This window comes from Saimiri boliviensis, chromosome 14 (assembly GCF_048565385.1).
Source record: "Saimiri boliviensis isolate mSaiBol1 chromosome 14, mSaiBol1.pri, whole genome shotgun sequence".
Classification (NCBI taxonomy): domain Eukaryota; kingdom Metazoa; phylum Chordata; class Mammalia; order Primates; family Cebidae; genus Saimiri; species Saimiri boliviensis.
This window is the reverse complement of record NC_133462.1, coordinates 21,432,939-21,449,844: the sequence shown is the minus strand read 5'-3', so window position 1 is coordinate 21,449,844 and position 16,906 is coordinate 21,432,939. Positions and strand designations below refer to the sequence as shown.

Here is a 16,906-nt window from a genome sequence, read left to right as displayed (position 1 = left end):
GGATCTGCAGCTCTGGATTGAACACAGGTCCATCACATCCTAAGTGCGAGGCCTGCCGAGGTCTCCAATTCCCAATCTTGGAACCAGCTTCATGGACGTATGACCTGCACAGTCACACACAGCATGGCACTTCAAAGGACTCTGTTGTCCCTGTCTTGAAATTCTTAATTTTTAAACAAGAGGACCCACAATTTCATCTTACATTAGGCCCTAAAAATTATGTAGCTGGCCAGGTGTAGCAGCTCATGCTTGTAATTCCAGCACTTTGGGAGGCCAAGGCAGGAGGATTGCTTGAGCACAAGAGTTCGAGACCAGGCTGGGCAACATAGTGAGACTCCATCTCTACCATAAAATAAACAAAATTAGCTGGGTTTGGTGGTGCACACCTGTAGACTCAGCTACCTGAGAGACTGAGGTAAGACTATCACTTGAGCCCAGGAGACAGAGGTTACAGTGAGCCAAGATCGTACCATTGCACTCCAGCCTAGATGATTCAGTGAGACCCTGTCTCAAAAAAAAAAAAAAAAAAAGGCCAAATAAGTAAGTTGTACAATGATTACAAAGCAAACAAGAGGTCGAACTATTTGAAATCACCATTTCTGTGGCCAAAAATTGCCAAGCATCAGCAACTTCATATGGCTCAACTCAATACTTCTTAAAAACATAAGCAGTTATTAAAAAGGCAACATTATCCAAAAACAAGACAGTGGCAAAAAGAACATTACTCATCAAAAAAAAAAGAAACAAATTTATGAATCTTAAAAGGGCATCATTTATTACTCTTGTGATCAGAGAAAAATAAATAAATATTAATTTTTTAAACGCAATAATTCCAGAAGAAAGCAAACATTTTACTTAGAAGACATCACAAGAATTGAACAAGAAAAGCAATAAATGAACAAACATCCTGACAAAAACCATAGCTGAAGAACATATGTACGGGTAAAGAAACAAATACTATAATAAAAATAGTTTTATGTTTGAATTACAGGCATATTATAGCACATGTTCAATAAGACAAAACGGCAATTTATTAAAACATGAATTCTACTTGATAAAAAAGCAAATTAGTGACTGGGTAATTCCTCTATTTATTATTTACTGAGCTAATAACAAATGCACAAAGAAATGAGACAGAAGGCTTTAAAACCTATTGGAACCCTCTTTGTGGAACTGGGCCAATCAGATCTTGTAGGCAGTTCTAACTCATGATATAAAAAGCCCTCTGGAGCATTCAGATGGGCTTTTTAAAAAATATACACAGCTGCTTGACACCAGGATGCCACAATGGGGTAGGTTAAATGGCTACCAACAGATACAAAGCCTCCAGCACTTTTTAATTCCTTAATCTTTCTCATTCTAGGTCTAATGATACACTTAGAATGGATGGGAGTTGAGGGATGGATTTCAATTTCCTCCCCCACCTCAAGAATATTAACAGATGCAGGAGCCTACAATTAAGGTGTCAACATAAGGAAAATCAAAAATAAAAAGTAACCAGAGTTTAGATGATTCGGGTCTATCAGAGCTCAACTCTGCCTATCAGCTGCATTTGATACAGTGATTGCTCCTTTCTTCTTAAAACACTATCTTCCTGCAGCTGCTGGCTCACCATACTCACCTGGTTTTATTTCCATTTTCAAGGACCTCTGCCTCTCTGTTTCCTTTGCTCAACCCTCTTTCCCTTCGCAGCTTCTAACTGTTGGAGCTCCCCAGGGCTCAGTCTGAAGACATCTTGTCATCCCCCAAAACCTGGGGGATTTCATCCGCTGGCTTTAAATGCCACCTCTACGCTGAGTACCTCACACATATCTGTCCAGACCCTCCTGTTCCCTTGAGCTCCATGCATGCCTAGCAACCCACAGATGCTGCATTTTTACTTATATGTGTGATATGGCTTGGATGTGTGTCTCCTCCAAATCTCATGTTGAAATGTGATTCCTCATGTTGGAGGTGGGGCTGGGTGGGAGGTGTTTGGGTCATGGGGGTGGATCCCTCATAAATGGCTTGGCCCTATCCTTGCTGTAATGAGTGAGTTCTCACTCCATTAGTTCACACTGACGCAGGTAACAATGGATTCAGCTGGTTGTTTAAAGGAGCCTGGTGGGTAAGTGCAGGGGCTCGCACCTGTAATCCCAGCACTTTGGGAAGCTGAGGGGGGCAGATCACAAGGTCAAGAGATCGAGACCATCCTGGCCAACATGGTGAAACCCCATCTCTACTAAAAATACAAAAGTTAGCTGGGCGTGGTGCTGCACACCTGTAGTCCCAGCTACTCAGGAGGCTTAGGCAGGAGAATCACTTGAACCCAGGAAGAGGAGGTTGCAGTGAGCAGAGATCATGCCACTACACTCCAGCCCAGCAACAGAGAGAGACTCCAAAAAAAAAGGAGCCTGACACCTCCTCCCCTCTCTCTTGCCTTCTCTTTTGCCATGTGACACATCTGCTGCCCCTTCCCTTCCACCATGAGTGGAAGCTTCCTGAAGCCCCACCAGAAGCCAAGCAGATGCTGTGCCATGCTTGTGCAGCCTGCAAAACTGTGAGCCAAAGAAATCAATTTATCAATTACCTAGTCTCAGATATTCCTTTATAGCAGGCGTCCCCAAACTACGGCCCATGGGCCCCCTGAGGCCATTTATCCGACCCCCTGCTGCACTTCAGGAAGGGGCACCTCTTTCATTGGTGGTCAGTGAGAGGAGCACAGTATGTGGCGGCCCTCCAACGGTCTGAGGGACAGTGAACTGGCCCCCTGTGTAAAAAGTTTGGGGACACCTGCTTTATAGCAACACAAAATGGACTAATACAATGCCTAATAGGTATTTCAAATTCCATGTGATTAAAACAACTCTCAATGCCCCCAATTCACTTCTCCAGTCTTCCCCATTTCACTGATGAGACTTAACACTGGGAGCCATCCATCACTCCCCCTCTCCAATTCATCAACAAGCTCTATGACCTTTACCTTCAAAGCACATCCTGAATCCCACCATGATGTATCACCATCTCCACAAAGATCACCCTCTGACCCCCTTCCAGGCACGACTGTCTCTCACCTGAACCTCTGCAATAGCTTTGTGATTGTCACCTCCTCCTACTCACCACCCCCAGGCTCCAAGAAAGCAGCTAGAGTTTTGTTTTTTGTTTTGTTTTGTTTTGTTCTTTTTGGGGTTTTTTTTTGTTTTTTTTTTTTCGGATGGATTCTCACTCTGTTGCCCAGGTTAAAGCACAGTGGTGCAATCTGGGTCACTGCAACCTCCACCCCCCGGGTTCAAGTGATTCTCTCCTGCCTCAGCCCCCCAAGTGGCTGGGATTACAGGTGTGCACCACCATGCCTGGCTAATTTTTGTATTTTCAGTAGAGATAGGTTTCACCATATTGGTCAGGCTGTTCTCAAACTGCTGACTTCAGGTGATCTGCCTGCCTCAGCCTCCCAAAGTACTCAGATTACAGGTGTGAGTGACTGTGCCCAGCATTCTTTTAATAATCAGATCACATCATCATTCTCCCACAGAAGCCCTGTAATACTTCCATAAATTTTCAAATAATTTATAATTCTAGAATAACCACAATAAGAGAGTGGAGGAGGGTGATAAAAATCATTTCTTTAAAAAAATCCATTCAAAAGAAGTCAAGAGAAAATTTTAAAAATTCAAAGAAAGAGATGTAAATGAGATATAAGAATCTTCACTCTACAACTTCCCAGGTGATTCACTGGTGCACTAACCCATCATGATGAATTCAAGAGATGTGCTACAATTCTGTTGTTATAAAAATGTAACTGTAATAGGTCCATCACCCAATGCACCCAGCAAGCACAGAGACATCAGGTTCAGCAGAGAAAAAGGTTTAACAGTAAGGTCAAAAAATGAAGAGATGGGAGGAAACCTCGAATCCATCTCCCTGAAGAATTTGGGGTTGGGGTTTTGGAGCAGGCTAAAGTGTGCAAATCGTTGATGGGTGGAAGAATGCAGGGTGAAGTCCTGGGGCAGGAAGAGGAAAAAGCTGTGTTCTCATGCTTATCCCAATCCTTTGTGAGGTCTTCAAACTGGTTGCTAGAATTTAGGGCCTGAAAAACATCTTAAGCCATTCTTAAACAAAAGCCTTGTGAGTCTAATGTCAGAGATCCTATCTATAGGAGCAATGGGGTGCCAATGATCAGGATCCAGTGCCACGTAATTTTCATTCACAAGGAAGTGGGCCAAAGTGCAGCCTGACTGATGCTTCATTGTAACTATATTTCTGTCCATAACCAGACATGAAATTCTTGCCAACCCTGTGAGATGGTGATTTTGTTTGGCTCTGTGTCCCTACCCAAATCTCATGGCAAATTGTAATCCCCACGTGTTAAGGGTTGGGCCTGGCAGGAGGTGACTGGATCAGGGCAGTGGTTTCTAACAGTTTAGCACCATCTTCCAGTGCTGTCTTGTGATAGCATTCTCACGAGATCTGGTTGTTTAAAAGTGTGTGGTAACTCACCCCTCAAGCTGTCTCTTCTGCCACTATGTGAAGAAGGTCCTTGCTTCACCTTTGCCTTCCGCCATGATTGTAAGTTTCTTGAGGCCTCCCAGTCATGCGTCCTGTGAAGCCAGCAGAACTGTGAGCCAATTTATACTCTTTTCTTCATAAATTATCCAATCTCAGGTAGTTCTTTATAGCAGTGTGAAAACGGACTAATACAGATGGTTTCAATAATTTCTCAGAAACGTTGCTAAATAGTATGAGTCCCCTTTAAGCCAATAGAATAAGATCCTGCCTTCAAATCTAAATCTATCTCATTCATAAACAGCGTATTTGAATATGTCTGTTTTTGAAATCTCCCTCTTATTCAATTAATTTCCCTGGTCCCTCTGATATAAACACAGGAGAATGTCCACAAAGCTTGGATTCAAAGTAATACTTCATTTCTCACCCAAAATCATACAAAAAATAAAAAGTTTGCAGTGTGATTTATTGTGTCTTCTAATAATATGCAACATAACAAAAAAACTCAACAAGCAGAATTATTAACAGAATGGCAGTTTAATGTTATTCATTCCTTACACTTTTTTTTTTTTTTGAGACAGGGTCTCACTCTGTCACCCAGACTGCAGTGCAGTCACACAATCACAGCTCACTGAAGCCTCGACTTCCCAGGCTCAAGTGATTCTCCCACCTCAGCCTTTCGAGTAGCTGGGACTACAGGTGTGTGCCTCACTATGCCTGGCTAATTTTTGTATTTTTTATAAAGACAGGATTTTATCATGTTGCTCAGGCTGGTCTTGAACTCCTGGGCTCAAGTGATCCACCCACCTCAGCCTCCCAAACTGCTGGGATTGCAGGCATGAGCCCCTGTACCTGGCCATTCCTTACACTTTTAGTGAAATATTTTAGCTCATTGAAACAGCAAATTGAAGTTACCCCTCAAAAAATCCACAAAACAGTTAAGACTGCTTGCTGCTAATCCTGATGTTTGGCCTAAAATAGGTGATAAATACCCAGTTTAAAAGTACAGGCAAGGCCGGGCGCAGTGGCTCAAGCCTATAATCCCAGCACTTTGGGAGGCCGAGGCGGGTGGATCATGAGGTCGAGAGATCGAGACCATCCTGGTCAACATGGTGAAACCCCATCTCTACTAAAAATATAGAAAATTAGCTGGGTGTGGCGGCGCGTGCTTGTAATCCCAGCTACTCAGGAGACTGAGGCAGGAGAATTGCCTAAACCCAGGAGGCGGAGGTTGCGGTGAGCTGAGATCGTGCCATTGCACTCCAGCCTGGGTAACAAGAGCAAAACTCCGTCTCAAAAAAAAAAAAAAAGTACAGGCAAATAATTAATAAAGAAATTTAGAAAGTACAGGCTGTGTAATGAATTTAACTACAGCAAGACACTGACCTCGAGGGCAGTATTATTGTAACTATCTTTAAGAATTACAACACAGAACTCATTATGTGTCAGTCACATCTCAACTTACAAAATACCTAACAATGGATTTGACATTAACTTTATAATAAATTTAATCATCTCCCTACAGACAAAGATCTAATTTTAATGCATGTAAAAGGAATATACACATTGCCATTCTCCTAAAGACCTGATGAGTTATGAGTCTAAATTTAAATTAGTTTTAGAAAATCATGTCCCATTTCTCCCATACACTGTGCCAGATAAAGTGAATAGCAAATTATTCCCCAAAGGACATGGACAGGCAAAGACAGACAGACACAGATAAACCCACACACACACTCTTTTACAGCAATGACAAATACAGCTACATTGTTAAAATGCCACCAATTTTTTCTTTTTTTTTTGAGATGGAGTCTCGCTCTGACAGGCTCGATCTCAGCTAACTGCAACCTCCACCTCCCAGTTCAAGCAGTTCTCCTACCTCAGCCTCCTGAGTAGCTGGGATTGCAGGCACCTGCCACCATGACAGGCTAATTTTTGCATTTTTAGGAGAGACAGAGTTTCACCATGTTGGCCAAGCTGGTCTCAAACTCCTGACTCAGATGATCCGCCCACCTCAGCCTTCCAGAGTGCTGGGATTACAGGTGTGAGCCACTGTGCCCTGCCAATTTCACCAATCTTTTAAGGCTCAACTTTCAATGCTCCCCAGTCCACAGTCTCTCAAACTGGATGCTTTCACTGATAGGTAAGTTTGCTGGCATTCTCTTTATTCTACATTTGTACCTTGAGTTCCTGAGAACAGGAACCAGATTTTACTTCACTTTGAGTCATGCCTTGCCTTCCCCACTGACAGTCTGGAAAAAGGAGATTATCAACAAATTACTACTGGGGACCCTTTAAGTCAATGTGTCAATGCATAAATTAGTTTGGTTTTTCTACCCAAACAGAACTCACACTTCTACAATATATGTTTCTTCACTAAAAGAATAAAGAGCCAGTTAAGAGAATTCATTTCTTTGGCCCTAAACGCAGGCACAATGATAACTTGAACTGTTAAGAGAAATAAATCCACAGCCCAAAGCCTTGCTGTTCCTATTATAAGAGCTACAAACCTAAGCTGTCGCCCTCAGTACCTGCCAAAGCTTCCAACCGGGCCCTGATTTGTGAAGAGCGAAGGCCATGCAGATGTCTTGTGTGGAAGTCACCAGGTCTCCTCTATGGGGGTGGGGGGAGAAATATCTGAGCCACTTATCCATGGCTGGGTGTTGAAATGATAAAGAAAAAAAAGGAACATTTTGAAAAACATCAAGTGACCAAAACTTGAGCGAATATTATGAGAATATCAAACACAACAGAGCTATTTTAAAAGAAAGCAGAAATCTGGAATAATGAAATAGGCAAGAAGAAAACACTAAGAGCAAAAATACATTTATACATAAGACAACTATTTTTCAAAATTCTTGCTCGGCTTTGGATGTTCTGTTTGCCTCCCAGCTACAAACACATTCTTCACACACGCTGGGAATGCTGCTGAAAACTAGTCAGCATTCAGAGGCTTAATCCACAGTCCCAGCGCTGTGCCTCTGGGCTCCAGCGTCAGACAGCCATTTGTCCTCAGGAGAGGTTAGAGGTTGAAATGCAAATATGCAAACAACTGAGTTCTTCCCCTGAAATAGCTGGAAAAAGCATGATCCCTTGTGCTATCTTTCAGAAAAGGAAAAAGAAAGGAAGAAAAAAAAAAACCTTGCAATCTTAAGGATTTGTTTAAATACCCTAATATATTGCAATTTAGAAGAAGATGATGGAAGGGAAGAAACACACTTGACCTGGGTAAAATCTATACTCTGGAGAAAAGGTTGACATAGGTGTGACACTTGATTTACCAGACCCACTAAAAATTTACTGATTGATCAATCACTGCCTTGGGCACTTGATTTCCCCCAAGGGAGAATTAACAATTCCAGCCAAATGATATATTCTGTTGTGAACTAAAATGAACACAAGAATCTATTCTGTTCCTGTACGCAACATCCAATTATGAAAAAAAAAAAGTATCTCTCTCTGTTTGGGGAATCCTTAAAATTAAAAGTTATTTAACAAAAAGAATACTGTATTAAATAATTTGTCACTGGGCTGGGGGCAGTGGCTCACACCTGTAATCCCAGGGCTTGGGAAGCTCAAGGCGGTGGATCACCTGAGGTCAGGAATTCCAGGCCAGCCAGGCCAGCAGGGCAAAACCCCGACTCTACTAAAAACACAAAAATCAGCCGGGCATGGTGGCAGGTGCCTGTAATCCCAGCTACTTGGGAGGCTGAGGCAGGAGAATCGCTTGAATCCAGGAGGCAGAGGTTTCAGTGAGCTGAGATTGTGCTACTGCACTCCAGCCTGGGCAACAGAGCCAGACTCTACTTTAAGAAAAAAAAAAATTGTATTGACGCCAATAGGTGTTTTTAAAGGATGGCTTTCGCAAACTACAAAGGAGATAAGGGCATCACAGAAATGTGATTGCGTAACGTGGGTAGGAAAGTGATCTTTTAAGTTAAACTACCAAGATTGACTGCAGCCTCCACCACTTAACGAAAAGTGTTAACTTGAGCTTCTTTAAGCCTCAGTTTTGCCATCCGTAAAATGAGGAGGTGCACTTGTCCTTAGGAAAATGAGTAGTCAGGATGAATACAATGCATCTGGCCTGGTCTCTGACACGCAGTCAGCCTTCCATCTGGCAGTTCCATTCCCATTACTGTCACTCTAAAATCATATGAAATATAACACTACGGAAGGCCACACAGACAGGCTCCGGGGCTGAAACAGTTCACAGAGTATGACAAAGCACCTTTAAGGCTTTCGCAAGGGTCCTTCAGTGTCAACCAAGTGACAGCTTGAAAAGATGTACTCATTAACTAATATATGGATTAAGCTCTCTTTAATATTACCCACAAATCAGAAAATCTAAATCTCTCAGAAGATTCTAAAGCAAGTATGAGTAAACCATAGCCCGGGTGTCAAATCTGTTCTACCACCTATTTCTGTAAATAAAATGTTATTGAAAGTGTAGGGACAGAAAGAGGGTAATCCCCTCTAACAACAGGCAGGTTAACAAGAGAAAAGTATAACAAATTTATTACATGCACATTTATGCAGGGATGTCACACAAAAATATGAAAATTCAAAGAAGAGTGGAATGAGTGATTATTTTTTCTTTTTTTTTTTTTTTTTGAGACAAGATCTTACTCTATTACCCTGGCTAGAGTGTATCGGCACCATCTCGGCTCACTGCAGCCTCAACCTCCCGGACTCCAGCGACCCTCCTCCCACCCCAGCCTCCAGAGTAGCTGGGATTACAGGCATGTGCCACCACACCTGGTTAATTTTGGTTGTTGTTGTTGTTGCAGAGATAGAGTTTTGCCATGTTACCTAGGCTGGTCTTGAATTCCTGAGCTCAAGCGATATACCTGCCTCGACCTTCCAAAGTGCTAGGATTACAGGAGTGAGCCACAGTTGAGTGGAATTTTTGAACCATCTTGAGGCTACAGAAAGAATAAGGGGCTTGGGGCTTCCAGAAGAGGTAGCATGCAGGTTATGGGAAAAGGAAGGAAGGAAAACTTGTCAAAGTGATGTTGTCATGCAGATGAAGCATTATAGGTAGCAGCTCTCAGAAGGAATAAAAGTGGACTGTGGAGAAAGTTTCTGTCAGACCTTTAAAGGTGTTAGAATCTCAGTCTCTTTTTCCTGTGAGCTCATCTTTCCTAGATCTGGAGAAGTGGATGCTCAGAGGAAGCCTGACTGTTTGTTTCACCTAATGTAGATTTTCTCTACAGATGCAAATCTCCCCCACCAAACACAGCTTTTCAGGGCTATTCTTGTCTGCAGTTTCTCTAAATAATCATCTCAAAATATACCAAAGAAGTCTATTTTTGGGGTGAAATATTCTGGTATCCTTCAGAACACATTTCTCTATTGTTTATGGCTGTTTGGGACCTACAATGACAGAGTTGAGTAGCTGTGACCGAAGCCATATGGCCCACTGTTCTCCCCACACAGTGAGTAGTGAGGGATGGTGAGGGACAGGAGGCCTTATGCAGATCGCAGAAGAAACTGGGAAAAGAGTTGACTGTTACCATTTTGTTACTAACGGTTCCCTGGGATGAGAACACAGCAACACCCTGCAGAGCCACCCTGAGGAAGCACCAGATCCAGTGAGCAGGGAAAGAAAGGGTTAGACAGGACAAGCAGGTTTAGGATTGGTCAATTTGCATGATTTCAGCGGCTCTAGGGCTTAGGGGCTGTCCCTGACTATCAGATAGCAGATATCTGGCTCTGGGCAATTAGGGCAGGTGTATAGTGGCCTAGAGCATGAGAGGTGAGATGGTTTGGGTGCAGACTTTTTTTTTTTTTTTTTGAGATAGGATCTCCCTCTGTCACCCAGGCTGGAACGCAGTAGCACAATCTTGGCTCCCTGTAACCTCAACCTTCCAGGCTCAGGTGATCCTCCCACCTCAGCCTCCCGAGTAGTTGGGACTGCAGGCATGCACTATCACACCAAACTAATTGCCTTGTATTTTTTATAGAGACAGGGTTTCACCATGTTTCCCAGGCTGGTCTTGACCTCCTGGGCTCAAGCAATCTGCCTGTCTCAGCTTCCCAAAATGCTGGGATTACAGGCGTGAGCCACGGTGTCCAGCCAAAAGGTATGACTTAAACAGCTGCCTAAGAAGGAGACGTAACCAGCCTCTAGCCAGGGCCTCAAAACTGTGTCAAGGCAGCATTTTTTTTAAAGTCATATTTCACCCACAAAGCCAAAATCATTTACTATTTGCTAACCCATGGTCTGAAAAGGAAGTCTAGATATCTAGTTCCAGTTGGAGGTCACACCCACATCTTAAATGTGCTTTCCACAAATGTTTATGGAGATAACTCAGGAAATGTAAGATAGGTTAAATTTTCCCAAACTGAGAATGAATGAAACATGTACTAGAAGTCATGGGGCCCATTCTCAGCCCCACCCTCAATCCTGCAGGCCATGGCAAACCCTGAGTTTTTCACCCTGGGACTAATACAAAAATTAGCCAGGTGTTGTGGTACATGCCTGTAGTCCCAGGGTGAAAAACTGCTTGAACCCAGGAGGTGGAGGTTGGAGTGAGCCAAGTTTGCACCGCTGCACTCCAGCCTGGGCAACAGAGAGAGACTCCGTCACAAAAAATAAATAAATAAATATATGAAAGAACTTTTAGCGATTGTATTAGTCTACTCTCATACTGTTATAAAGAAATACCTGAGACTGTGTAACTTATAAAGAAAAGAGGTTTAATTGGCTCACGGTTCTGCAAGCTGTACATGAAGCATAGCAGCCTCTGTTTCTGGAGAGGCCTCAGGAAGCTAACAGTCATGGTAGAAGGCAAAGGGGGATGGAGGCATCTCACACTGTGGCAGCAGGAGCAAGAGCAAGGTGGGGGAGGTGCCACACACTTTAACCAGATCTCTCCAGAACTATCATGAAGACAGTACCAAAAGGAAATCCATCCACATGAGCCAATCACCTCCTACCCCGGAATTACAATTTGATGTGAGATTTGGGTGGTGACACAGATCCAAACCATATCAGCTATAGTAATAATAAAATTGCAAATTCAAATAACTTGATTCAAGTCTTGCCATGCCCCCTTCTCAATTAGGCTTGCTTGATTTCTCTCATTAAAATTGCAACCCTTGGCCAGGCACAGGGGCTCGTATCTATAACCCAACATTTGGGTAGGCCAAGACAGGAGGATCTCTTGAACCCAGGAGTTCCAGACCAGCCTGGTCAACATGGTGAAACCCTGTCTCTATAAAAAAAATAAAAATTAGCTGGGCTTGGTGTCCTGAGCCTGTAGTTTCAGCTACTTGGCAGGCTGAGGCAGGAGGATCACTTGAGCCTGGGAGGTGGAGGTTGCAGTGAGCTGAGATCACACCACCACACTCCAGCCTGGGTAACAGAGTGAGACCCTGTCTCAAAAAAAATTAAAAATTAAAACTGCAATCCTTGGCCAGGTGCAGTATCTCATACCAATAATCCCAGCATTTTGGGTGGCTGAGCCAGGAAGATTGCTTGAGCCTAGGAGTTTGAGACCAGCCTGGGCAACATAGGGAGACATCACCTCTATAATAAATTTTAAAATAAAAAAGGACAACCCTTTTCATTCCTACTCCTTTAACTTGCTCTGTTTCATTTTTAATAAGAGCACTTTTTGCTTTCTAAAATGCTAAAGGATTTACTTATTTATAACATTTATCATGTATATACACATCATCCACTAAAACATAGGTTTCGTGAGATCGGGTTTTTTTTTTTTCTAATCTATGCCAAGAACTGAGAACATACCTAGTACATGGTCAGCAATCAGTATCTATGCGTTGAATGAATGCAGTAGACTGACAAAATAATACCTACAGTGGGCAAGAGTGTGACTAGTCAGACTCATGCACTGTTAACAGGAGAGTAAACTGATTAAATGAACTATATACATTCATACTCAAAAATACTAAACAACCATTGAAAGTGATGTTGTACAGTGTGGCAAGATACAATCACATTCTGTCCCCCAGACTGCAGTGCAGTGACGTGATCACCACTCCCCACATTCTGGGTCTCTTGGGCTCAAGTGACCCTCCCACGTCAGCCTCCTGAATAGCCAGGACTACAGGTGTAAGCCACCACGCACTGTTAATTTTTTCATTTTTATTAGAGATGCTGCCTCACTAGGTTGCCCAGGCTGGTCTTGAATTTAGAACTTTTTTTTTTTTTTTTTTTTTTGGAGACGGAGTTTTGCTCTTGTTACCCAGGCTGGAGTGCAATGGCACAATCTCGGCTCACCGCAACCTCCGCCTCCTGGGTTCAAGCAATTCTCCTGCCTCAGCCTCCTGAGTAGCTGGGACTACACACCACCATGCCCAGCTAATTTTTTTTTTTGTATTTTTAGTAGAGACAGGGTTTCACCATGTTGACCAGGATGGTCTCGATCTCTTGACCTCGTGATCCACCCGCCTCGGCCTCCCAAAGTGCTGGGATTACAGGCTTGAGCCACCGCGCCCGGCTCCAGAACTTTTTAATAAAGTTCCCATTACATTATCATGGAAATAATACAAATTATAAAATAGCCTGTACAGTGTGTTTCCAAGCAAAAAGTGCTTACAACAAACTCTTCTCTATGAGGTTAGATTACAAGGGTTGTTGTTGTAAGACAGAGGCTCGCTCTGTCACTCAGGCTGGAATGCAGTGACACCTCTCAAATTCTTGGGCTCAGGCAGTCCTCCCACTCCAGCCTCCCAGGAACTGTGACTACAGGTAAGCACCACTGTGCCCAGTTAATTTTTTTTTTTTTTTTTTTTTTTTTTTTTGGTAGAGACAGGGTCTCACTATGTTGCCCAGGCTAGTCCCAAACTCCTGGGCCAAGCAATCTTCCCACTTCAGACTTCCAAAGTGCTGGGTTTACAGGTATGAGCCACTGCCTGTGGGCTGCCATATTTATTTTCTACAATGAATTGTATTTGATGTATAGCAAGGAGGGGAAACATTTTTTAAAAGAAAAAAATAGAAACTACCTAGTTAATACGCACAGGCTTTTCTGTGTGTATTAACAAGAATATCAGAAGAGTAAGAACGTATTTTAGAAGATTCACTCTGCAATTACAGTAAATGGAAACTAACAAGCAAAGAGAAATGGGTAATCACGTGTAGGCTATTTAAACACCCTCTCTGCTGTCTGTTGTTTTCAAACTGCAAAAAAGTAAAAGTGTGTATTAAATAAATTGTATGAAAGTTTCTGGATTAAAAAGCCCATTCCCTTCTCAACAAGACCCAGATGTTGATCTGGAATGAAATTCACAAATTCTGACTATCTTTGAAGCCAAACTCAAGCCTGCTGGCCGCACACGAATCTGCCTGTTACTCCTTAATAAGACAGGACTTCCTCTGGGCTTGGGCTGGGGTCAAATGGTGCTATGTGAAAGCCACCCATTCCTGCCAATCACACAACCGCTGGAAACAGCATGGCTTATTGTGAAAATTAATTCAGGGAGCTTCAACTCCACCAAACAGAATGGTTTAAAAAGAAAAGGAAAAAAAACCCACGGTTTAGAAAATTCTAAATGCATATGACTCTTCAGTATGAGTCCCAGGCCATGTGCATTACAGGGCAACAGCCAGGAAAACATAAGATATCTTTTTTAATCCATCAGATAATTAAGACAACACCAAGGACATTTTGGCAACTATTAGAAAATACTGCCCTCTGGTGTTAAGGTCATTCCACACTGATTAACGTAACAAAAAAAAAGAAAAGCCTTTCTTAAATGCAAAAACCACTACCTTCAAGGACTTACATTTTTGACTTGCAAAAAATTTGAACACAAAATTCCAAAGGATTTTATGGGTATATATTGTAGACACCTTCCCCACTGTGCCTGGAAAATACCTACTAATGTTATTACAAGCTGTCTCAGCCAATTCACCTCAAAGGGATCTTCTCTCCTAGAGCTATATTCAGCCGTCTTTAATAAATCCAAAAAGTATTTTCAAGAGCTTCTATGGGGGAGAAGTTTCTGGAAAAAACTAAAGATTATTTTCACAGAAAATTTTCTACTAATCCTGGTAGGAAGAATAAAAAGAAGAGCAACATTACAATATTCTGTGTATTACAGAAGTCTTTAAAAATGTGAGACAATTTTGGCTGGGTGCCGTGGCTCACACCTGTAAATCCCAGCACTTTGGGTGGCTGAGGTGGGCAGATCACAAGGTCAGGAGTTCAAGACCAGCCTGGCCAACATGGTGAAACCCCACCTCTATTGAAAATACAAAAATTAGCTGAGTGTGGTGGCGCATGCCTATAATCCCAGCTACTCAGAAAGCTGAGGCAGAAGTGCTTGAACCACCACCCGGCAGGCAGAGGTTGCAGTGAGCCAAGATCACACCCCTGCACTCTAGCCTGGGCTACAGAGCAAGACTCCATCTCAAAGAGAGACAGAGAGAGAGAGAGAGAGAGAGAAATGTGAGACAATTTTTATGAAAAACAAAACAGCCACATTAATAAAGAAACTGGCAATCACTGGCTATATATTGATCATCTTATTCCTTCTTAAAGGTACTTCAAGAATAAGAGAGAAAGGAGGTTCTGTCACAGCTCTCTGATATAAGAAAATAAAACTTTAAAAGGGTGGGCAGGCCATTCTGATGGTTACACACACAAGAATCGCATGCTCAAATTCAGCAGTCTTGCTGGGTGTGATGGTTCACACTTGTAACCTCAGTGCTTTGAGGCCAAGAACCATGCCCAGGTAATTTTTTTTTTTTTTTTTCTCTCAGATGGGATCTCATTCTGTCATCCAAGCTGTAGTGCAGTGGTGTGATCTTGGCTCACTGCAACCTCCACCTCCTGGGCTCAAGCTCAGTCTCCCTAGTAGCTGGGGCTACAAGCACCCACCACCATGCCTGGCTAATTGCTTTTTTGTATTTTTTGTAGAGACAGGGTTTCACCATGTTGCCCAGGCTGTTCTGGAACTCCTGAGCTCAAGTGATCCTCCCACCTCGGCATCCCAAAGTGCTGGGGTTACAGGCATCAGCTATCGCACCCAGCCCACAATCTTTTGTAGAGATGGAGCCTCACTGTGTTGACAATAAAAGAAACTAAAGTTCCTTGGAGAAATGGGTGACTCTAAGACTGGGGCAGGAAATACACAGGATAAGCCCGGAGCACCTACTAGAACCAGAAAGTAGGGAAGTGCTCAAAACAAACAAACCAAAAAAAAAAAAAGCCCACATCAGTGATCTCGAGATGTCAAAGGATCACAGGATCCAACTGAAAGAGATCCCAAGAGTCAAAGCTGGAACAACTTGAGTAACAAAATAAAACAGACTGGATCATAGCCCAAAGCATGAAATAAACACCCAGGAATCCAAACTGATATAAATGATTGAATAAATAAATGCAATTCTCCTTCTGCATCCACTGCAAATTGGTTCCAGTACGCCCCCATAGATACCAAAATCCACGGATGCTCAAGTCCTTTATATTAAATGGTATCGTATTTGCACATAACCAGTACACATCCCCCTGTATACTCTAATCATATTTAAATTACTTGATACACTTAATACAATAAAATGCTATGTAAATAGCTGTTCTACTGGGTTGTTTTATTTGTATTATTTTTTATTTTTTAACTTATTTTTTGAGATGGTGTTTTGCTGTTGTCACCCAGGCTGGAGTGATATCGCTCAGTTTCGGCTCACTGCAACCTCCACCTCCTGGGTTCAAGCGATTCTCCTGCCTCAGCCTCCCGAGTACCTGAGACTACAGATGCATGCCACCACACCCGGCTGATTTTTGTATTTTTAGTAGAGACAGGGTTTCACCATGTTGACAAGGCTGGTCTCAAACTCCTGCCCTCAGGTCATCTGCCCACCTCGGCCACCCAAAGTGCTAGGATTACATGGATGCGCCACCGTGCCTGGCCGATTTGTATTATTTTTTACTGGGTTTCTTTCCCAAATATTTTTTTTTTTTTTTTTGAGACGGAGTTTCGCTCTTGTTACCCAGGCTGGAGTGCAATGGCGTGATCTCGGCTCACCGCAACCTCCACCTCCTGGGTTCAGGCAATTCTCCTGTCTCAGCTTCCTGAGTAGCTGGGATTACAGGCACGCGCCACCATGCCCAGCTAATTTTTTGTATTTTTAGTAGAGACGGGGTTTCACCATGTTGACCAGGTTGGTCTCGATCTCTCGACCTTGTGATCCACCCGCCTCGGCCTCCCAAAGTGCTGGGATTACAGGCTTGAGCCACCACACCCGGCCTCCAAATATGTTTTATCTGTGGTTGGCTGAATACACAATGTGGAATCAGAGAATACAAAGGGCTGAGTGTAGATGCAGGAGAAGAGACGTGTCTCCTGTGCAGAAGAAGTTCAACAAATTCAAATAGATACTCTACCCAGACAGAAGTGGAGCATAACTCCTCCCTCCTGAAGTGTGGGCTGCATGTAGTGACCTCCTTCC

The 16,906-nt window shown here is 42.9% G+C and overlaps 1 long non-coding RNA gene across 1 annotated transcript in view; it reads right to left on the bottom strand.

Moving 5' to 3' along the window:
- Positions 1 to 4,494: 4,494 nt before the first annotated feature.
- Positions 4,495 to 16,906, bottom strand: part of LOC141581175 (uncharacterized) — a 51,708-nt gene continuing 39,296 nt past the window's right edge. The window contains exon 3 of the long non-coding RNA XR_012513704.1: positions 4,495 to 4,577. This is a non-coding gene — a long non-coding RNA (uncharacterized LOC141581175). The remainder of the gene's footprint in view (positions 4,578 to 16,906) is intronic.